The following is a 24,241-nucleotide window of genomic DNA, read 5'->3' as shown; positions in this document are numbered from 1 at the left end:
CTTCCACATGCCACAGGAAGGAGGTTTAGTCATGCAGTCAGCCCCCTGTGCCCACCTCTCCACATCCATACATCCAACCAGCTGTAGACTGGAAAACACTTGAAAAAAAAAAACCGTGCATCTATAAAACACAAGTACAGATCAACTTCTGTCATTATTCCCTAAGTACTAATGTACAACAACAAATTTCATAGCATTTATATGGTATTAGGCATTGTAAGTATTGAGAAATGAGTTACAGCAAAACAAGATGATGCTTTTTTGGTTTGGTTTGGTTTTGGGTCTCTTAAATTTGATTGTAGGGGTGGGGAGGGGGTTGCAAGGGTAGAGGGCAGATGTGAGGAGATGGGGAGATAAATGGGATCAATAGTAAAAAGAAAAGAAAAGAAATATACTCAAATGATTGTTTAAAAAACAAACAAACAAACAAACAGGATGAGGCATACAGTACCATGGGAGCTCGAACATCTGTGTATTCTGAGACCCAAAGAGAAGATCTCGGAACTCGTCTCCCTAGCCTGGCTGAGAGCACTTAACAGAATGCCAGGTACACAGTAGGTGCTCAGTGTGTGTAGTGTATTTATTTACCTAGAGACAGGGTCTCGATAAGTAGCCCTGGGTGGCCTAGAACCCACTATGTCGACCAGGCTGGCTTTGAACTCACAGAGATCAGCTTGCTTTGGCCGGGATTGGATGTGCCACCGTGCCCAGCATGCAGTCTCTTTCCTTTTGCTCTCTGACACCCAGGCTAGCCATCTTTCCGCCACCTTAAAATGAGGGACACACCCAAGAAGGAGAGCATGTCTGGTATCTTGCTGAGAAATGGCTATGGACTATGGCTGGCCACCAGATAAAACTCAACACACTGAATTCCAACTGACATCTTTGGTATCTTTCAAGAGTGGGGGGATGGAGCACAAAGCTTGGCCAAGTTCATCTTCCCGTTTCCATGGAACTCGCTTAGCCACAGGCCTAGCACTGGGAGCGAATGGACATTATTCATCACATAAACCTGCTCTGGCTCCCTTGGGGTGGGTGGCTGGGCCCTGCACTCAACGCCAAGGGATGATGCATCCATCCACCGCATAACTCAGCTGGAGCGGCTGCAGTGTGAAAGCACACGGGTTCAGACAAGCACAGGCTCCCGTCAGCTCGGCCCCCTTGCTTCCTTTTAAACCGGCTGGTTCACCTCGGTGTTTCCCCTCCCTTGAAGAACTTAGAAACAAACCTGACATCTCTCCAGGCATCTGTGGACAGGTTTTAGGTGACCTCAAACAGTTCCTCAGTACTGGCTACATGGACAGAGCCCCCCAGAGATTTGTAATACACTCTCGGGGAGCAAGACCTTCAAGAGGAGGAATGGAGAAGCAACATGTGGAGTTGGAAGGTCAGGAGTCCAGAGTAGGAAGGCACCAGGAGGAGGTGGACCCACCTTGGGGAGAGGTAAACAATGACCGAGCAGAGAGCTGGGGGAGCAAGGCAAGGCCAGCCCGCCCTGTGACGGAGCTGAGAAGACTGATTCAGAGCAGCCTCTCCTGAAGCACCCCAATATCCTATGTAGCCCCTGTGATCCACGCAATGGCATAGGAAGGGGAAAGCCAAGCAGCCCCACAGGAGACGAGTCCTCAGAGCAGCTCAGGAGAACAGACGAGGGAGCGATTCGCAACTTTGTTGCTCTAGACATCTGACTTAAGCCAGGGAGGAGCCATGATGCATGGCGTGCTAGCTCCTGAAAAGAAGGAAGCCACGGGAGTCCATGGGAAAGGGACAAGGTGGAAAATGCTTCCCAGGGGTAAGGGACAGTCGGTCAGAGCGCCCCATTGCACAGGGGCAGTTCTTGCTGACATCACCTCTACCTCTGGAAAAGAGTATCTAACCCAATTAGGATCGCAACGGGTGATCGCCAACACCCAAGGAGCTTTCTCTGGCAGCTGCAGGGCTTGTTAGAGGGGCGTGGCCAGGGCTGGCTCCTGGTTCTGGCTTGGAGCAGCAACAGGCAATACTGGACTAACAGGTTACAGCAGGACCCACCAGCAGGACCTGGAATGCTGGTGGGAAACCTTAGAAGCTGCAAGGGTCGGTCAGGCCTCAGGAAGCAGCTGCCATGCTGGTTCCTGTTTTGTTCAAAGTCGGCAGCCCCCAGCCTCTTACCATTAAAAAATGAATATACAGTGTCCTATCACCAAGGCTCGGGTAAATTAGTGAGCAGCAGGCAAACTTGGGAAGAATCATAGCAACCTCCTATGGCTCAAAAACCTCCATTTTTAAAAAATATATTTATTTTATGTGTATGAGCGTTTTGCCTGCGTGTATATAAATAAAGGCACTCACTACATGTGAAGCAGGCAACTGTGGAGGCCAGAAGAGGACACTGAATACCTTGGAACTAGAATTATGTACAGCTGTAAGTCACCACATGGGCGCTGGGAATTGAACCTGGGTCCTCTGGAAGAACAGCAAGTGCTCTTAGCCATTGAGCCATGGCTCCATCCCTTGAAAAGTACCTTCGGGTGTTAATTATTCTCTCCCAATGAAATCCACATCCAGAGAGCGAAAGCGGAAAAGTATGTAGCCCTCCCTTTCTGTTGGGTCTCCAAGGAGGAAAGAAGGATGTCTTTTCGAAGCCTTGCTCCTCCAAGTGACTCAGAACATGCATGTTTAATTAACCCTAGATCCCTCCTGGGAAAGCTTCAGGCTCTTCACACAATGAAAGTGTCTGGTCTGACCACATCGATGACACTCCCATGAAATGTCATGCTTTCTCCAAGCACATTCTGCAGGTAGAGGAAGACTGACCTCTGTCATTTAACACGATCCTATAGACAACACACACACACTGGGACACCACGTTTCCCCCTGGGCCGTCAAATCTGTTCTTTCTTCCCCTTTCCTAGAACCAGACAAGCAGGCAAAGGGGGAGCCCGGAACACCGAGGTAGGAACTCCACCTCTGAGGTCTCCAAAACAACGTAACAGTGGCAAGAACCCACACGCCTGCACCCCTGAGAATCTGAAGCCCTCACAAGTTTCAAAGCTTCCGATTCTGAGTGGGGAGGACAGTAGCCTCCTTCCCACCGAATCCAGTCACCAATACCTCACTTTCCATTGTCCCCAGACAGCAGTCTGTGTGGCACTCTGAGACAATAAACACTTAAAGGTCTTGGAGGTCAAACGCTTATTCCCCAGCCTCAGGCAAATGCCACACTTACCCCAGGCCAAAGAGAAGAGCCTTCATCAGGGTCTCCAAAGGTGCCATCTGAAGGCGCTGCTCACGTCCTGAGAGAGGGACTGGAATTCAGAACACCATCGTCTCTGGGACTGACTCTCCCTTCCTCTTTCTCAGCCTTGCTTTCGGATCTGGAAAGGTGGGTTTCAGTCCACAAGGGTTCTACCTGTCAGAGCAGATAAAGAACGGGTTTAGGCTCGTGTTGCATATATCTCAAGAACACTCTTAAGGGGTGTTGTATAACAGTTTGCTCCAAGATTGAAACATTCCACCCTGCAGGAAAGTTCCTTGAGCATGAAGGTAAACCACTAAAAAAATAGCCTTAGGAAGTCCCTGAAACAGACCAGTTTAAAAAAATAAAAAGCAGTTAAGAGCTGTAAAGGAGTCTCTGAGACCAGACCAGCTGCCTGGAAGAGGGTTAGACCAGAGTCACCTGGAAAGGACAATCTGGTGAGCTGCCTGCTGCCCGCAGGCTGTGCGACATACTCCAGGTTCCCAGCTTTATGAGCTGTCTCTGATGCTCGGGAGGCCTTGGCGGTGCAGCTGTCTTTGAGTCATTTCTGCTCCTGTAAGTGACCCCTCACCCATATCCCTGTAAGTAACCCCAATAAAACTCACTGCTTCACCAAGCTGGACTTTGGTGGTATCTGCATTTTGGTCTGTTGTGGGATCCATATACAAAGTAGGGGTGTGTGTGTGTGTGTGTGTGTGTGTGTGTGTGTGTGTGTGTGTGTGTTGAGTCTCCCTAGGAAAAGCTTAGTCACACAATAAGAGGACACAGAAAAAGCACCTCACAGATCACAGACAGTACTTTTGTGCTGAGTACCATGTGGATGCTTGGGAATACACTACTGATATTTGAGCAACCCCAGGGACATTTACAGGCTCTTAATCTAGGCTTATAGATAGTGCGGCAGTGACTATATCTACCCATCCAGGTCTCACCGACTGTGGAGACGCCAGGGTGGCTGAATGAAACCCTGCGATTAGGACATCTCACCAGTCCTCACTAATCCACTATGCAAGCAAAGCTTTCCAAAAGTGGTGATAACTGCCCTCAAATGCTCACCGGAGGAACATCATGCTAACGCTGGTCCAAGCACATTCAAAGAAGGGCAAGGCACGTGTGAGAACTCTTTCTGCTCTTCCCCATCTCTGACATCTACTGGAATCAAAGAGCACCGCCAGCCTAGCCGAGCAGACAGGCTGGACCAAGAGCAGCTGTGTGTCTGTCTTCCTGGAAGAGAACTCCATGCCTGAAGCTTATTCGTTACAATATACAAGCCAGGGCTCAGTCCTTGGGCACAGTGGAGAACAGTGATCATGGTACCACAATGCAAATGAATGCTATTCCAGCTCACCCTCTCTCCTACCCCCAGTTCATTCCTTGTAATTCCAGATGCAGAAATATGAACACATCATAGCTGCCAATCTCTCAGAAGATTAAATGGCTTAGGGTTGGGGGACCTCAAAACCCAATATTCCTTTCTAAATTCCAGGCAATCACCACAGCCCTGAACATTCATTTTCCCACCTCGGCTATACCATAGGCACATTTTCCTGGTGTTGGTTAAGTGTATGGTTTTAAGAGCATGTCACTTCGTTCAAAAGGAAATTAGAGAAATGTGAGGAGGAAAAAGAAAAGAGATGAGATGAACTGAAAAATAATAATCATCCCAGGAAGATATAGTAAAAAATGGAGAGAAGAAATACACAATCACTTTACCAGCAATTAACTAGAAAACTAAGATTAAGACAGGAAATTTAAAAGGTGTCCCTGGTGACCTCACTCACTCATAATGAAGAGGGAATAGATAGGGAGAACACTTTTGTTTTATTCCATTTCCAAGTCTGCTTTATCCTCTTTCACTGTTCTGGTAGGCAGACAGAGAGAGAAGTGCTGAGCTTCGAAGTATGACAAGAAAGGACAGGAAACAGGAGACACTCAAGGAGCCTCCATTCACAAAGAGCCTATGTGTGCCAAATCACATGAAAAGTGTCCTACCTAGATATTCTCAGGAACATCCCACGACCGCAAGTAGTTTGCATATTTATCTCATCACTGAAGATATGGAAATTCAAAAGTAATTATCCTGAGACCTCACAGTTCACTGGCAGAGCCAGAGTCAAAGCCCTTGGATTGCCACACACTCAGAAAGATCGCACTAAACTTTAAAACACTCAGGCTCATGCATTAAATATGAACAGAAATGAAATGTTCCTCCCCAGTCATTACCACAATTTGTCTACTCTTGCACAAGGTAAATGTGTACGCTGAGAGGGCTGACTGCTCCCACACTTCACATTAAATTACCTCAAAGCCTCACGCACACTCTGGCTTGATGCTTCTAAAACAATTTCACTGGGTGTGCCCCAGTGAATCCACAAAACCCACCTTGGAACAATTTGGTCCAATATGTAGGATGTGCACACACAGAAGGCATGCTTTAATAAACAGAAAAATACAATCAACATCAAAGATGCAAAGAGAAGTACATAATGTCTTCCTCCTTACAGCTGGAGGACTCAGTTGCTTGTTTTCAAAGGATGTCATAAAACCTTTCTTGACAGCATCCCATAAGGCAGAAGTTTTTAGATGCTCACTTGAATGTTTTTAATTCAGGAAGGAGGTGGGCTTTGTGTGTCAACTACAAACAAACCAAGTTGTTCTTCCAATAGCAATAAAATTGACAACATGTTAGCAAGACTGATCAGGAAAATATACACAGCTGGGGGAGTGTGTCTTAATGGTGTGGCACTTGCCTGGCATGTCATGTATATTTGGTCCAGTAAAACACACACACACACACACACACACACACACACACACACACACACACGCAGGCACGCACAGAAAGAGAGAAAAGGAATAAAAGGAATAAATAACCAATGCCAAGAATGGAAAAGGAAACATCTCTTTAAAAACTGAGTCTATCGAATATAACCAACTGTACATCAATATACTTCAAACCCTAGAAGAATTGGAAAGCTTCCAACGAAAATTTTAGTTACTAAAACAAAATTTCAGTGGTCCTATCTCTGTGACACATTGAACTCCAAACTTTCAAAGTATATAAGGCAAACAGAGCCAAACCAGGAGGGGGAGAGGGAGCCGAAAGAAAAGCATGGCACAAGAATTGGAGCTATTGAGAAACTTAGTGGCCCCATGGCCGAATCAACCCCAGCTTCAGGCATCCCCATAACAGTCCCCAGTGGCAACTGCCCAAGACCCTTTTGTCTGTGAATCACTGCTTCCCCTTTCTCTGAGGGTTACTGTTCCATAAACTCCATCTATTACTCAGTCTTGCCCTTGCCATCACAAGATCCAGTTCAGCCACCGCCTGTAGAGTGACAACAGGTTCCTCAGGAGTAGGCATGACAACATCATGCTCAGAGCCACCTACCTATTGGGCTGTTTCTGGAGCCACTACCAGGTGTGACAGCCTGGGCCATACCACCTGATCTCCCTAGGGACGGGTCTAGTTTGGTTGGAGAGTCATTCCTTCACATTCAGGTCTTTCCCTTCAAGGAAGCAGAAGGTTCCCAGCAAGCTAACTGTGGCCCCAGCAGCCTGTGCCCTGAGCTGCAGTACCCGAGTGGAAGACTGTTGAGTCAGCCAAACCGTCCCCCCCCCCCCCCAACGCTAGGAAAAGGACAAGATCAGCTGAGAACGCCTCCTGTTCCACTCACTCCAAACTGGGGGAGAGCTTGTTGCAAAATGGATAGTTAGTTGCAAACCGAAGCGCCATCCATCTCCGCACCTTTTATCCTAAAAGTAATTTCATGAAGGATTGGCTAACAATAAGCATTCAAAAATCCTGGCTCCAAGTGCATCACCCAGCTACTGATCAGACTTGAAATAAGCAAAACAGGTATGTCAGCCTCAAAACTTCCTTCTAACCACACACCCAGGAAAGCCTGAGGAAAACCAGGACAGGGGGGTGGGTGGGTGGGGAGCCAAGTTTATGCTTTGCTATGATATTGTCACTTAAGACCCCAACAACCCCTCCCCCGTGCCACCCTCCAGCGAAACTTCCTCTCTTCACCCCACCCAAAATTCGCTTAGGCAATGGATCAGAAGATCAGCCGGCTGCGGCAGAAAAACTCACATTAAAAAGGAGTTCCAGATAAACCGAGCTCCCCCGTGGCAAGGGGCTTTTAGCACAACTAACCTATATGCAAAACTAAGTAGGAAAACCTGAGACTGGGTGCCTCATTCTGGAACTCCCATCCAGGTGCTGGTCCGGAGCCACAGCTTCAGACTATCTGAAAACCAGTCCAGCCTAGAATCCCAAACCTCTCCAAAGGGATTCCCTCCATCCCCCACCTCCCCACCCATACACAGCTTAGTAATTGCTGGAGGCGCGCAGCAGGGTTGGGTCCGAAGCAGGAAGCATCTTTGGCGGGTGTCAAGATCGGTCCCACCGTCTCCGTCCCGTTTCCCATACAATGACCCTCGGTAAAGCAAGGGAGAAGTTTCCGAGCCAGAAGCCCTTTTCCAGGGGGTCAGAACCCACACAGCAGCCTGCTTCCCACAGCTCGGCGGAGCAGCACAGCGCCCTGTAGCCGAGCATAAACTAAGCAGGGCCAGGGCTCCAGCCATTCAGGTTCCCCGCCTCAGGCCACAGTTAAGGGTTCCGGGGCTCCCACCCATCCTCACCACAGTCTCTCGCGCCGCAGCCTCCAGCGCCAGCAGCGCCTAGGAGATTCACCGGCGGAAAATGGATCGAATTTTCCGAAGCTCACCCTGGCTCAGCGAGGCGCGCACTCCCGGCTGCCTTTCCATCTCTTAAACTTCCAGTAACTGAAATCAGGAAGAAGCTGTAGCCTTCCCGGCTGCCGGCAAGGGAGTGGGTGTAACTTGTGAAGTTTCGTGCTATGATGAATCTGGTCATTTGGGTGTGTTGGAGAGGGCCTGGAGCTCCTCCCTCCCTCCCTCCTCCCTCCTCTCCTCCTCCTCCTCCTCCTCCTCCTCCTCCTCCTCCTCCTCCTCCTCCTCCCTCTCCGCCCCCGTCTTCAGTTTAATTCTTGCCTAGCTGAGGACTGTGTCTGGCTGACATTCAGTCCCGCACTCTGCTTTCCACATCCTGGGAGCGATTTATTCCTATAGGGTCTTGACTAGTTTACAAAGGAAACTGGGCGCTGGGCACAAGGCATACGCTCCTGTCAGCTTTTGCCCTGCACACGGCAAGACCACAGTGTCTCTTAAAGGATCACTACACCCCTTACCTGGTCCCCTCTGGGGCAGAACTATGGACAGTTTGCTGGACTGAGATGCATTCCTAAACGTTTGTTTAGGTAAACATAGAAAACAGAAAAGGGAGGAAAAGAAAAACCTTTCACCATCTATCTTTAAAACCAATGGCAACTGCTCCCATAGTGCAAACTATCCAGAAAATTCCTCAGAAGTTCTCTCTCACTCGCCCTCTAAACAGAAAACGGCCATATGTTGGATTCCCATGAACAATATTTATAGCAGTTTCCAAAAATTGTAGAGGAAACACACTAACTCTAACGTCCCCCACAAAGCACCCCAAAGAGTACATACACTTCGGGCTCCACCTTGGTTTTGAGACATTAGTTTCATTGAGTAAAACTTCTAATGACCAGTGGTTAATAATAATAATAATAATAATAATAATAATAATAATAATAATATAAGCCTCAGGTGGCCAGTTAGAAAGACCGGAAGCAATCACCAGAGAGCAAACGAGAAATCTGGGCTAACAAACCAGACACTACATCTGAAATGGCCGAAGCAGCCATGGGTGAAATTGATAGAGGAATAAAGCATTATCATTTCATAAGGTTATTATTGGCTGAGCCAAAAGTCAAAGACATTGACCCCTTTCCCCCTACTGCAAGGGGCTTCCCTCAAAGATACAGACCACAAAAATACAACCATCACTGAAGGATCATAATGACTCAGACACCAACCAGACCTACAGGCTGGAAGCCATACGCAGAAAGAAAACAAGAAAGGTAACTTTGGGGGTGGGGAATTGGCTAGCTGGGGGATTAACCACCCTCGGTTGGTAAGGAACTGGTTTACAGTGCTTGCCATGTAGACATAGGAACTGAATGATATCCCACCCCCAAGGAAAAACTCCTAAACTTCGGGGACACTGGCCTGTGCCTGCAACCCTGGCAGTGTGGAGGCAAGTACAGAAGGGTTCACTGAAGTGCTGGCCAGCAGAGCTGAGCTGACTCTGGGAACCCCAAGTTCAGTGAGAAACCCTTCTTCAAATTATAGAGAATGATTGAAGAGCCATCCAAGGCCAGCTTCCGGCCTCCACACACTAACATACAGATGAAAATGTTACACACACACACACACACACACACACACACACACACACACACACACTGTAACTTCCAGGAAAACACTGATCAGAGTTATTGTGGTGGAAACCACGACGGTTTTAAACTTGACAAATACATGCCCACATATATAAACATAAGCAAGAAGTGCCTGGCTAATCTTTATGATCTTCATAATCTGCACAGAGATTGGCATAAGATACCTTGGAAGAAAACAAACAAATAATGTGCCCAGGCACAGTTCTGAAGGAGTAAAATCAAGTGTTTACATGTAGCAGGATCCTAAGCTAGAGATGGCTTTTACCCCAGGGAGTATTTGTAAGTATGTGTAGACACTTTCCATTTTCACAACTTGGGGAGAGATTCTACAAGGAAGAAGTATAGGCTGCTGCCAAACAGCCTACAGCACGCAGGACGGCCCCACACATAACCAAAAAACTAGCCAGTCTGGGAGCTCACGGCGCCATTCCTAAGAAAGTCTAAGACAGAAGTGTCACTGTCTACTGTTAGGTAATGCCTCACTCATTCCCATGGTATCATCGACATCCCAGTCCCCAGGAATAACACTCCCCTTTTCCCCCACTGATGAGCATTTGAAGGCTGAGAACCATCTGCACAGGCTAAGCAGAAGGTGAGAGCCAGGTCAGCAAGGACGCTTCTCGGCCTGGAGTGCATGCAGCCTTGGTGTCCACACACTCACAAAGCTGATGAGTAACTGAACTGGGCTGAAATACAATAAAGGGGTGAGAAGAAGATGACGAAAATCAGGGGACCAGCTTTGGACTGGGAGCTAGCCCAGCTGGAAGAGTCGTGCTCCACACAGGGACACGTGAAAGACACAGAGACAGGGGACGATCTCCAGGGGCGCCATCAGTCATTTCCGTGTTGGCAAGCACCAGCCTACGCCACCAGAACAGGAAGGGTGTTTAATCTTGCTACAATGTATCAGAAGATTGTGACAAATGACTTATAGGTAAAAGAACGTGAGCTCCACCGTCCACATGGAGGGCAGAAGGGTTTCTGGTCTCGCTGTTCTCCAAGAGGTTTCTTCAAGTTCTATTTTACTCCCAAATGACAGATAGTTGTCTGAATGTGTCAGGTACAACGTGATGTTCCCCTGCCTGTGTACACAGCACAATGCCCTTGTCAGGGTGATCAGCAGATCCACCACCTCACGCACCGCACTGATTCTGGTAAACATCCCGATCCCTGTCGTTCGGCTGTTTTGAAGCATACAATGCATCACTGACTGCAGTCTGCTGTGCCCCAGATTCTTGAAGTAACTGTAGCTTTGCAAGCACCCTTTGGCAAGGCTCCCCCTCCCCTCCCCCTCCAGCCTCTAGGAACCATTATTTCACTATCTGCTGTCCTTTGAATGAGAAAGTCCCCCCTGGAGCTCCTGCATTTCAATACTTGGCTTCCAGTGGTGGCACTGTTGTCTGGGGAGGTGAGCCAGCCTTGCTGGAAGAAGGACATCACAGCTTGGAGACCACATAGCTTCACTCACTTCCGGTTCACTCTCTCTGCTTCCCGGCTTTTGGCTAAGGATGCTATCCCTCAGCTTCCTGGTCCTGTGGCCATGCTTCTCCCTGCCTCCACCGCTCCTTCCTCTCAAGAACCAGGGGCCATACACTCCCCCTTCTGTAAACTGCTGTGGCCGTGGTATTTTGTAACACGGGGAGGCTATGGGACCTTTGGGAGATGCAGTTGGAGGAAATGCCCCGGGGTGGTGGGCTTCAAGCGTTCATAGCCAGGCGCTACTTCCTGTTCCCTTTATTTGCTGTGTGGATAAAGGTGTGGTCAGCCTGCGGCCTGCTGTCCAGTCTCACTCTGGAACCATTAACCAAACAAACCATGTCTCCTGTAAGCTGCTGTTGGTCATGGGGTTTGTTTTGATGGGAAGTAACGAATACACTATCCTAAGAAGTGTGTCCTTTACTCCTGGAGCCCACAGAGACTCTCTGAGATGATTGAATTTCTCCCTGGGATGAGGGAAACGGTGCTGAGGATGATGTTTGTCCGTTGCCCTACCCAGTGCTTCCCAGAAGACGGCTTGCTCGTTTTCAATCCCCTGAAGCCACACTCAGGGCAGGCACCCGATGAACTTACGCTGGATTGAACTGAACCGGCTCCCGTCTCCTTCCTTATTTCTTAGGCCTGCCTGAAAGTGGAGTTCCCTGTGGCTGCTTCTGGAGACCGCCCCCAAAGACTCCTCCATGGCCAATCTGAGCCGTCCATGAGGATATAATTAGTGCCTAACACCTGCTGTTACCATTTAGTGCCTGGAAATTTTCGAAGACCTAGAAAGAAAGGCCGCTGACACAGGGAAACCCACTAACATCTGAAGAGAGACGCCTCCAGGCAGAGTGGACCTCAGAAGGATATCATTTCCCACCAAAGCGTGTGCTCCTAGAGCCGGAGGGCTGCCCAGAGAAAGACCAGCTGGAGCACCCACCAGGCATTAGGCCAACGTGTGGCAAGGAAGACATCCAACCCTCTTCAACTTGTCGGCATCTTAAAGTTTAAAACTCATTGGGTTTTTTTTTTCTCTCTCTCTCTTAAAAGGTCTTATTCATTTAGGGAAAGAAAATATAAATGCAGTTATGAACCTGACCCAAAGCAATGGAATTTGTGCATGAGAACACAGTAATTCTAAACCAAAGAAATGTGTCCAGTAGAGGGAGCACTCACTAGTCACCAACAGATTCTCAAGATCAGAATCACCATGGCGATGATAACCGATTCATGTTACAAAAATAATCCCCTATTAATGAAAGTGAAAATGCCCTTGTAAGTAAGTTTTTTTTTTCCTTTTGAAACATCTGAAACAGTGGCGCCCTTAAAAGGTCTCTGCGTTATTATTGATACTGATACAAGAACCAGCAAAATAAATATGGTAGAAAACAACATTAAGTACATGGAGAAACATCCAGATAGCTAAATCTCTCTATTTCCAAACTCCGTCAGTTATATTCATAGTCCAACATGAATACTTAGCTGGCTGTGGCAATTCCAGCAATTTAGAGTCTGAGGCTGGAGGACTATGACTTCCAGCCAGCATGGGCTAGATAGCAAGACTTTGTTTCAAAAAAACAAAACAAAAGGAAAGGAAAGGAAAGGAAAGGAAAGGAAAGGAAAGGAAAGGAAAGGAAAGGAAAGGAAAGGAAAAAAACATGTTAGGTTTATTCACGCTTATTCTTGCCAAAAGTTACTCGGCTCCGTTTTTAGCTAGCTGTTTCACACGTTAGGTTTGTAAGAGATGACTTTGAATATCTCCGTCCTGTTCAATGGCACGGTGCCATTTGCCGGTCACTGTCCTCTGGATTTCCATTTAAGGGTCTTCAGAACCAGCTTGCGCAGGAATCCAGTCAGCTTCACCCAAAATGTACCAATCAGCGAAGGTAAGTCCGCAGCCAAGATGTCGGTACCTCAGTGACATGTACTTCCACCTTGGCCAGCTCAGGAAGAGAGCTGAGGAGGGCTCCCAAGTACAGAGTAAGAGGCGCTCACACCAACCTGCTCGTTACCTAGCAACAGCCCATCATCAGCAAGGCTGGAGAGCAGTAACCACCTCCTCAAATTAGGTGATACCCTGCAAGGGTATTAAGTAACACGGACAAATTATCTGACTGTAAATAAAGGGCCCGTTTCCCAGAATGCTTGCAGTTCTACATACATATCCTGTCCATCCTGAGGAGCCACCATAGACAGTGAGCCATTGCTGTGGAAAGACGTCCTATGGCTACTTATAGACTGACTGTCAAAACAAATCATTTATATCTGAAACTGGTTGAGGGCTAAAAATGAATTCGTGTCTCCCACCCTCATGCTCCATCATCTGGGAATCTGCATGGGAACAAGGAATGTCTCAGGGTCCTTAGTGTGGCCCAGAAGAGGCCTTCCTCCTCGGAGAGACAGGCAAGCTTCCTTCCCCTCCCAGGTAGTGTCTCACAGCCCAGGTGCTTGTTAAATCTGATGCTGAAGGAGAATATTCACAACCTCACATTAAACCCTGTCTGTACAAACCAACTTAGAAATTCCTAACGGCATTTTTTCTCTCAATAGAGATGTAGGGCTTTTCTCACAAAATATAACATCATAGAAAAAGAGGCCAAGCAAACACTAATGGCCTTTAATGCCATCTCCAGAGTTTCCTGCTGGGACGGTGTGGGCAGTTCCTTAAAAATCTGAGGCTTCTATTTCTTCAATGATCCAATAATGCTGTCCAATTGATTCTTTCCCACATCCGTAGTTCTATCTTCCAATTATATTTTTCTATGATTTGAAAGCTTCAATTTCTGTCACTACCTCAATTTAGATTTCCTCACAGAAAAACAACTTTTAACACACCAAAATAAAAAGTTCCAGACTCACCAGTGGCCCACAAACCGAAGCCAGGTCTGTAACCTGAAGGGTGATGGGGGCAGAGATGCAAAAATGGGAAAATACCCAGGAGCCCTTAGCACCAACCAGAGTAAAACATATGGGGCCAGGTGCTCTCCTGCCCACGTGCAAGCAGTGGGCCTGTGCATTCCAAGGATGCTCTGCGCCTTTCACAAGAGGTACATGTGGCTTGTGGGGGCAGAGCATCTGGGCTTTCCCGGGTGTGGGATCTTTCAGATGCCCCTCTGCTCTGCAGCAATAAGCAATGATCGTTGTCTTTGGCACTAAGAGTGAGATAACACAGAATAACTGAAGGAAGAACATAAGGGCTCCGGCTCCTCTCCAGGGAGTGGCGGAGTTTCCCATCCTCAGCACAGACTCTTGTGTTGTGGAGTATTCTTTAACACTGTGTGGAGATGTGTCACTGTGATTGGTTTAAAAAAGAGCTGAATGGCCAATAGCTAGGCCGGAAAAAGTTAGGCGGGGCTTCTGGGGACAGAGAGGTCTCAGCGAAGAAGAAGAAAGGCGGAGTTGCCAGCCAGATGTTGAGGAAACAGGATGGGCAGTACAGAGTAAAGGTAACTGAGCCATGTAGAAGACTGTAGGTTAAAAGATAAGGGTTCATTTAAATTATAGAGCTAATAGGACAAGTCTAAGCTAAGGCCAAGCTTTCATAATTAATAATGTCTCTGCGTCATTGTTTGTCAACTGGCAGCCCAAAGTAAAAGCCTTCTACACTCCAAAAACTTGCTTGGGAGCATTCCCACTGGGGAGGGCACACTGGAAGATGAAAGAACATGAAAGACAACCCCCTGAGTCCAGGCTGTGCAAGATGAATGCCGAGCAGGCCACGCTGTTTCCCCCTCAGTGAAATGAGAAGGGGGCATGGATGACCACTGGCCATGGACACATGGATCTATGGGGTTACAGGGCATGTGCTCAGTACTTATCTACATGGTAAGGAACAGTAATATGCCTGGATCGTTTTCAGTCATGAAATAAGCCAAGACAGTATCTCAAGCAACCTCAGTGTTCGCAGTGTGTTCATGTACATACCGCTGCTTTGGCCATGAATGGGGCACGTCAGGCTCTAGGTGTGGGCTGGACGAGCAGGGCACCCTAACAAGACTTGAGACGGCAGACAGACTTGGTTAAGTCCCCCCCAGAAAGCCCCTACTGTGAAGTAGCTTTGAGACAGCTGTACAGGAGAGCTACTGAGGCCCCCAGACTAACACCAAGTAAGGCTGAGCAATTCGAATGCATTTGTTTTTATAAATCACGGACTAGGACGGTTTTCAATTTGCTTTATAGAAAAATATAGGGATAAGTATCATTTCATATCTTCCAAACTAAATGTACTGTGTGGTACTGCAAGAAATGGAGATGGGGCTGGGTGACATTGGAAAACTAAGGAGAAACCGAGCACCGGGAAAGGCGGGAATGAAAAGGACCACACTCTGAGGTCTGTCTCTGACACCTGACACCTTACAGAGTTCTCAGCTAATCAACTAAAATCAGACAGCTTCTTACGAATAATGGCTGAGAAATAGTCTAATGAGAATCTGAATGTAAATGCTAGCTCTTAGCCTCCCCAGAAGGCCTTGGCACCATTGCCTCTGAAATAAGTTATTTTCAACCAGGAAGCACACCAAGCTTGCATCCTCAGATATTAAACCTGAAGCAGAGTGACCGACACATGCCGGGTCCCAGGTCCGAGTGTGGGAGGGGGAATAGGGAGTCTTGCACGCTCATCACAAGGTCAGATGGAGTATACAACTCACTTAGGCTCACAGAGCAAAGGCAAAGGCAGCTTACCCAGCTGAAGTAAATCTGCAGCATGCTCCAGCACTCAGTCACCCGCTTAAAAGGCCTTTCCATATGCATACAGAAGTCGGGGCCCCAACATAATACAGGTAAGAAGAATAATATTCATTCAGCAACTCCAGAACTCACAGGCAAATCCTAAGAAATGGGCCCATGTGAAACGTCTTGGCCCAACCATAGACAGGCAAGCAAGAGACAAGGCACCGAGGGAGGGAAGGAAGCAGTCAAGCAGGATGGCTGAAGATAATCTGACTCACCAGCATCCTCCCTGACAACTGCGGCAGACTCAGCAAGAAGGCACAGAAGCCTGCCGGGACACCGGAGAGAGGCATGCACGCACACCAAGGAACCATGACGGCAAACTTGTTGCGGACAAAGCTTTCTCCAGGTCCTACCATTGGAATCCTGTGAAACTAAAACTGTGCCTGGGAACCCCTGCCGAGCATCATCACTTGCACTTGCTCACGAATATTCATTGCAGCCACAAGGTGGGAGCAACCTAGGCACCCACCGCCAGGCAAGAGGATGAACACAATGCAGCACATGCTTATGGTAGAGTATTATTCCGCCGTGAAAAGAAATGACGTTCTCACAAGAACTACAACATGAATGGACCTTAATTATCTCAAAGGAAATACATGAGATGCAAAAGGACAAACATTATACCATTCCAGGTACACGGAGAAGTTGTGGACCCAGACAGCAGCATGCTGGTTTAAATGAGAATGGCCCCTACAGGCCATTGGTCCCTACTTGGTAGAACTTGGTCCCTACTTGGTAGAACTGCTCTGGGAAGGGTTTGAAGGTGTGGCCTTGTTGGTGGAGGGGTGTCACTGAGGAAATGAGTGGGCTTTGAAGTTTCAAAAAGCCCACGCCAGGTCCAGTCCCTTGCTCTCTGCCTCCGACTTTCAAACAAGGCGTAGTAGGCTCTCAGCTACCGCTCCAGGGCCTTGCCTGTTGGCCTGTTGCCATGGTTATGATGTCTCTTCGTGACGTCTCTTCACAGCAGCAGAACAGTAACTGAGACAAGCCGCAGTGGCTGCACAATATTAAATATGCAACCATGGCATTGAATTATATATTCTATATTTAAAACGTTATCGATTAGAACAGTAGTAACTGTGTTAAACAGATTTAAGCTTTTCATAACTTTATAAAAAGTAAAATATGGTTCAGGCATTTGTCAAGCACTACTGACTGTGGAGAGCGAGGATCGGGACTCTGTAGCCCAGCCCTCCTCCCTCCCTGATCTTCCTGCCACGCCACCTTATCCTCACTCACACCCAGAAGGCTGACTGTCTCTTACCGTAAGAGACGAAGTGCGAGTGTCTCAACTATCAAATTAAATCTTTCAAAACTATGAAGAGGCAAAGAGGCACACCCTCTGGCAGCATGCCAGGTGTGGCCGTCACAGCTGAACGGGGCATAATTCACGGGGCCCTTGTGACCAACAACCCACATGAAAAGCCCAAATTTCAAGAAGACCGAGAAACCAGAAAGGGTTGGACATGAAGGACCAGAGCGAGGGGAAAGCATTAAACCCAAATTATCAACTAGGAATGATGTAGGTGACATGTTCAGACCACTCTCGGGTCCCTTCTAACAAGCTGTGACCAGAGAGGCAAAGGCACAGAGGAGGGACCAGGCAGTGTACGCGAGAGCCCGGGACAGAGTGGGCATCTCACCTGTACAATGGGGTCATGACACTATTTCCCTCTGAGTTGGTGTGAGGACAGCGCCTATGACAATGACTCACTCGTCTCTTGACCACTTTCTAGATGAAAACTACTACAAGAAAGACTATCCACCCATCTCTGTACCAGGTCCTCTGGCAATTCAGCAAGGACTACGGGTGGCCAGACCCATTTTATAGACAGAGATCAAAACACAGAAAGGCTCAGTGAAGGGTCCAAACCCACTCAAGAGGAGGGGTTGGTTCTAAAGTCCTAACCTAGCCTTTGTGAAGCCAGAACCCAGCTCTCCCCACCCTCTCCCACCCCTACCCCTGCATGTGGACAACCACCCTCATGGACCTTGGCATCCTCACAGCCCACGTGATTGCTTCCCCGTCATCATCATCATCATCATCATCATCATCATCATCACCTTTTGGACCATTATCCCCAGGTTCTGTGTTCACAAAGTCAGAGCACTTGGTGACCCCCCCCCAAACCGGTGTTTCCCTGCATGTACCCCATCCACCTCTCAAGGCCAGACGCAGCCTGTGAGAAACATATGCCAGGGTTGGTCACAAAGCTCCGTGAAGTTAATCATCGGCGCATCTGACAGAGATGAGTGGAGAAGATATAGAAACCGAACAAATCAAATCAGGTAATAAGCAAAGAATGTGAGTAATCCACAGGTAGGAAGTATACAAATGTGTTCACCGGGCCCGCTCACCAAAGCAAGGTCTGCAAAGGGCCGGGTCACGGTCTGGGCTGTGACAATGAATCATTAGGTGGCTATTTTATACTGACCTATCTGCAGCGCCTGCCTCAAGTGCTAATACTGTATTTCTTAGACACAATAAGCAGAACCAGGCTCTCCATTCGGTTCTCTCACATTCTCCCAAGCTTCCCAGTGAAACAAGGCTGTGACCCACACACAGGGACTGGGGGTGTACTGTTCCTGATATAGGTCCTCGGAGTTACCCATGCCCACTGCTCTGGGGCGGTACCTTCTAGAAGGTTGACAAACGTTTTCCCACATCATCTGGACTACCAAAGCCCAGCCTCCATCCCCCAGTGCCTGGTCACTAAGAGGAGAGACTCCTCACTAAACGACCCCAGTGCTAAGGACTGTCAATATCTGAATCTTATTTTCTCAGCTGCCACACATCCACACACCTTGCTGAAGCTTGAGCTCATGATTCAGACTCCTCACCCCTCTCAAAGCCGGGCACCTGGGAACTTTTGTTCTTTTTCTGGCCACAGATGAACTCAGCCCATTAGAGAACAGCTGTAATCGTTACATGTGTATCTTTCCACTGGCAAAAATGAGTCAGGTCAGCAGCACTGAGGTCAGCAGCCTCCTCTAGAGACACTCACCAGCCACTGTTCCCTCAAACCCCACCTCCCCACTCCCCACAAAAAAAAAAAAAAATCACAGGTAGCTGTTCACACTGCCCATTTCTAGTTTGGTAGACACAGACTAGCATACACTCAAAAACCTACTGACTCATGCTGTTGTGATAACCAAAAACAATATCCTTGGCCTTTAGCATGAATGTGGGATTCTGTTTTCATAAGACATGCCACCAACTAGATCAGGCCCCCATGGAAACTTGTTCTTGCCAGTACATACATCTGACATTAAACTTGAGATCTTTGCCTAAAGACAATTCCAATAACACACTATAAACATTTTCTAATTTGGCTGTGTCTGTTTATTGGGCCTGCCCCCCTGAAACAAGAATGAAAGCTCGGCACAGACAGCTACTCTTGACTCTCCTGTTCACAGTCTTGTCTCTGATGCCTAGAGATGTGCTTGCTACATGATAGACCCTCGGTCAATGACTGACTTGCCACCACCTGACAGTTACTCCACATCAGAAGCACAACCCAAAACACCCAAGCCTGAAGTCTCTCCTGTAACCACAGAAGCGACCTCTGTCTGAAGCAGAAACAGCAAGTGTAGGAACAGGGAGAGGGCAAGAAATACGCATCACGTGCGTGCATGACACCTAAATACTCAGGGTCCCCAACATTCACCTACCATTTAAGACACAGCATGTTAAATCTTTGAAGAGCACAGCTTGAACATAGAGTGGCAAAAAGACAATGGTAACTCACCTACACCATCACTGCCATGCATCTCAGCTTCAGCTAAGCAGGCCATCTTCCCAGGCCACGTCTCATGTCTTAGAGTCTTGACATCCATGGACCCTCAAAATCCACATCTTGAAAGCATAACTCCCCCCCAAGTGATGGTATTTGGAGGGAGCGGTGGAATGATTGGTTATGACAGCAGAGCTCACACACTGGCCATTGGTGCCTTATGACCACCTCTCATTTGTTCTTTCCACCAAGGGAAGAAGACCATGCGTCTAAGAGGAAGGAGGCCCTCGCCAGACATGGGTTCTGCTACACCTTCATCTCAGACTCCGCAGCTTCCCAAGGTGGGAGAAATAAAACTTCTGTTACTTATAAGCCACCTTCCCGCCCAGCTTGTGGAACTCTGAACAGACTAGACCCCAACCCAAACAATCCTTGCTTTGGAGTTCACGTCCTCAATGCCTCCTAGTCTTCCTTCAGAAACTGACTTTATGAGTTGGAGGGATGGCTCAGTAGTTAAAAAGTACATAATCCTCTTGCAGAAGACCTGAGTTTGGATCCCACTATAAAAAACAGTATAGCTATATCAAAGATAGCTAGCGTGCCAAGAGCTGGTGTTCTATAAACCTTCCCCAGCTTGTCCAACACTGGTGGTACTTGCCTCTTTGCCCAACCGCCGAATCCCAGCCTTTCCTAGGACATGACTCTTTATTACATCGTTCCCCTTTGGACTGATTATGAATTAGCCAATCTCATGAGACTGTGAAGTTGAACTAGCAGTGGGGTAGGGTGAGACAGTCACCACCTTGTGTTCATATAAAAATAAAGTGAACTTCCTGCCCCGCCATGCTTGGCTCCTCAGTTTGGGTCACAGTGCGTCCTTTTGCAAAATTAAATTGCCTCACCAAACTATTGTTTTGTGTCTCTTTGTATGACACCAATAATTCTTCTTCCAATAAATTGGGGATTTGTCCAGGATCCAAATCTACCCAGTAGAGTGTGGAGACTCCCTCCCTTGAGGGAAATATATCCTGAAGCCTGTTGTAATGGCACCCAGAGTCTAGGGTGATCAACACTCCAGACTAATAATGATTCAAGAACAGAAAGTTTCTTGGCAACTTAGAGAAGGACTCAGGCAAGCATCACAGTGACAAGGCAATTCCATGTGCAGAACAAGGTAAGAAAAGTTACAAGGAGTGATGAAGTATTTCCTTAGTGGCTGGGACATTCAGGAGACTGTACAAGAATGACTGAGCTATGCTCTGAGCACAGAGTGAATTGGGAGCCCTGGTCTACCATTCTGTAGGTGCTGAGATCTACCGATCTGTAGGTGCTGATGCAACCTCATATACCTCATTGGCAGTCCCTTTGACCTAGTCAGGGGTTTGTACCAACCTGGCTTTCATTGCCAAGAAGTGCCAGACTTGAACACCACCCTGCAAGGGAATTACTCACAGGTGAGCAAAGCCGTTGACTTGGAATGAAAGAAACTTCCATCTTAGGAACTGGAGGTGACAGTTGGGTTGAGCCTCTAAAGACTATTGTATCTGAAAGCGGGATGGGAAATGGCCAAAATAAGAAGAACTTTAAGGAAAAAATGGAAGTAAGAATAAAACTCCCCCTGGTAATCATTGGGGATCCATGATTAACTACTGGAAGGATAATGAAATAATAAACAAACCAAGAAATTAAAAAAAAAAAAACCCACAGGTAATAAAGTACTGTTATTTCATACAGACCTCAAAGCCAATTATTAAGCCTTCAGACTTCTGGCCTTGTCTGCCAACTCTAACTTGTACATATTAGCACAAAGAGCCCTGTTTCTCAGGAAGACACTGACTGTGTTTTCTACTGGGAGAAAAAGGCCCATGCCCCTTTAGTCCACAAAAAGAAAATAAAGAAATTGAACAATGTGAGAAAGATCTTCAATACCTTCCTCCTACCCCCAGAAGAAAACCTTAGACTTCATTCCCCCTCATGGAGGTTCTTCCGGGGACAGAGGCAGATGGGTCTGTCAATGACCCTCTGACTAGCTCTAGGGTCAGGACCCTGAGAACTGGCCTAAACTCCCTCCCTGACTCATGGCTGCTAGTGAGCCGTCTATCTGGCCTCCAAGCCAGCTCAAGTGACATGACTCTTTTCCTTCTCTCCTCCATTCCTGTCTTCAGGACAGACATTGAGATCTATAGCTTCCCTTCCCTGGGGGAGGGGGGTCTTTTAAACTCTAATAACTGTTTCCTTAAGCTTCCATTTTGTCCTTTCTAAATTCTTGTATTGAGACAAGAAAACCCAAAAGGGGACCTGACTTCCCCTGTATCTTACCGTGACCATGAAAGGACACCAAAATTCCAGCAATATAGTTGGTCACAGGCAAAGGGACACACCAATGCGTCTCTGAAAAGAAATGCTTTGAGGCCCTCTATCCACCTCACTGTGGGGCTGTTAGAAGCTTGTTCGGTGCTGTGCCTCCCTGGAAGAAGAGAAAAACGAGTCTCTTTCTGTCCCTTCTCTCTCATGTTTTAGGGGCTGACTGATGGCCACAGGGTGGGAACTAAATGAGTTTGACACCGAGTCCTCTCCCCGGCACAGAGTTCCCTCAGAGAACCTGGAAGGTTCCGAATCGGGATGTGGGAACGAGTAGAGACTGCGGCTTGGTGTAGTCAGCTCTGACCCTGCTTTAGACCACATGGGCCCCAGGTAGTTGCTTTGTGATTGGGTAAAAGCATCACACGAGGCTGCCAAGGTGGTAAATTAGAATCAACCATTTTCTAACAAGTGGTTTCTAAGGTTTCCAGCCAACACAGAGAGTCAGAAGTCTGTCTCATCTCAGCCCACGCCACAGTGAGACACAACGGTGCCAAGATCACTTTCTCTTTACCCAGATAGTTTTGTTGTGATTTAAAGAAAAGGAGGTCATCATCCACATTTAATCTGTGAAATACAAGGACTTTGAGTTCTGATGAGGGATAGCAACCGTGGCTTTGATTCCGGCTTGGTTGGTGACCTCATCAAGATGAAGGCCATGTGACTTCCTCACCATCATGGTTAAAGCAACCACATAGCATAAATCAAAATGGTTTCACTCCGAACAAAGACTTCCTGGTACCCCCAAGCCCTCAGAAGATCACCGTACCCCTAGAATTTCCTGATACTTTACTTAACACTATAGACACTTTGCACCCATTATCAAGTAGCCAATCACATCAGATGGTGAGGTCAAGCTCCCACCAATGGGATGATGCACAGTCACCACCCTCCTAGAAGACAGAAACTAAGTGAAGTCCTCACCTTGTGCGCTCACTTACTCAGGTTTGTTTGTTGTGCGCCTTTGTGAGAAGTTGCCGAGTTATTTTTGTGGGATATCAGGAATACCCTTTTCCAACGCCAGCTGTGGTGGACAGCTCACAATTGCCTGTGATTACAGCTCCAGAGGATCCACTTCCCTCTTCTGACCTCAATGGGCACCGGTACTCATGCACATTCCCCCTACACACACACACACACACACACACACACACACACACACACATCTACATAATTAAAAAATAAGGGGGAAATGCTCAGATAGGAGCACAACTGCTTCAGATCTGATTCAATTCAGCAACCACATGTGGTCACAACATCTGTAATGAGATCTGGCGCCCTCCTATGTATACATAATAAATAAATAAATCTTTTAAAAAAATAGTAAGTCCTTAAGAAACTGAATTTGGGCTGGAGAGTTGGCTCAGTGTTAAGGGCACCAGACACAGTGTGTTCTATCCTTAAAATTCCCTCCCTCATCACTTTGCTCAGCCCCCTCTCACTCAGACCCCTTTTGGCATAAACACCACACTGGTTAAATCTAACAAACCACTTCATTCACACCTGAATCCAGACAGTTATTCACCATCATTAAACCATTAATGTCAAATGTATCTTTAAATGTCATTAGCAATCACCTAGAAATCTCAGTCTATTCACCTACACACTCATCAAGTTTATACATTCTTCCTTTCCTAATCTCCAGTAGTTTCTTCTCATTTCTTCTCTCCACTGATGGACTTTTATCCTACTTCTTAAAGAAACATGAAGTTTCTTCCACAAACTTGAAAGCCTACCTAGCCCCTGGCAAGACTCTGTCTCAATCCACACACTCCAGCTTCCTGTCGACATAGATAACAATCATATCTAAAGCCAGTTCCTCCACCGGGGACTCCTTCCCATCCTACCTCTACTCAATCAGTATTCCAGCCCTCTCTCTCCTCTCCTCAATATGGTCCAATTATAAACATACAAACATCAGTTGTGTCCTTGCTGTCTCATACAGAAAGGTTTGAGGTTGCCTGTTACCTGCTGAGTCCTTTTCTTTCCCTTTCTTGTGATCCCAAGGCAGCTAGGCTCCCATCTACTCCCATGTTCTCCTCAAGAGAATGACCTGCAAATTGGCAAATCCAAGCTTTCTTTCTCCATCTTCACACTCCATTCACCTTATTCATCCACAATGGTATAATTTCTGCACTTGCCAAGACAGCATGATCCCTCCATCATGCTGGTTGCCTTTGCTGATTCCTTCTATTTTCCCTGTTGGACAGATCCAGAACTTCAAGCCTCAAGAAGACAAAGGTTCTCTTTTTCAATCTGTGCTCATTGTCTGAGTATGGGACACACACAGACCTGCTCCCAGATCCTGTGTCAGAGAAGGCCTTGCTGTCTCCTGTGAGGATTATGAACAG

General features: G+C 47.3%; 1 protein-coding gene across 1 annotated transcript in view; it reads right to left on the bottom strand.

The window, feature by feature from the left end:
• Window positions 1-24,241, bottom strand: part of Tiam1 (TIAM Rac1 associated GEF 1) — a 379,222-nt gene that overhangs the window by 181,418 nt on the left and 173,563 nt on the right. The window contains 1 exon segment of the mRNA XM_037209650.1: window positions 3,209-3,391. The gene's annotated coding sequence lies outside the window, so the exon portion shown is untranslated.

The sequence above is a fragment of the Peromyscus leucopus genome, chromosome 12 (assembly GCF_004664715.2).
Source record: "Peromyscus leucopus breed LL Stock chromosome 12, UCI_PerLeu_2.1, whole genome shotgun sequence".
NCBI lineage: Eukaryota > Metazoa > Chordata > Mammalia > Rodentia > Cricetidae > Peromyscus > Peromyscus leucopus.
This window is presented reverse-complemented; position numbering and strand designations above follow the sequence as displayed.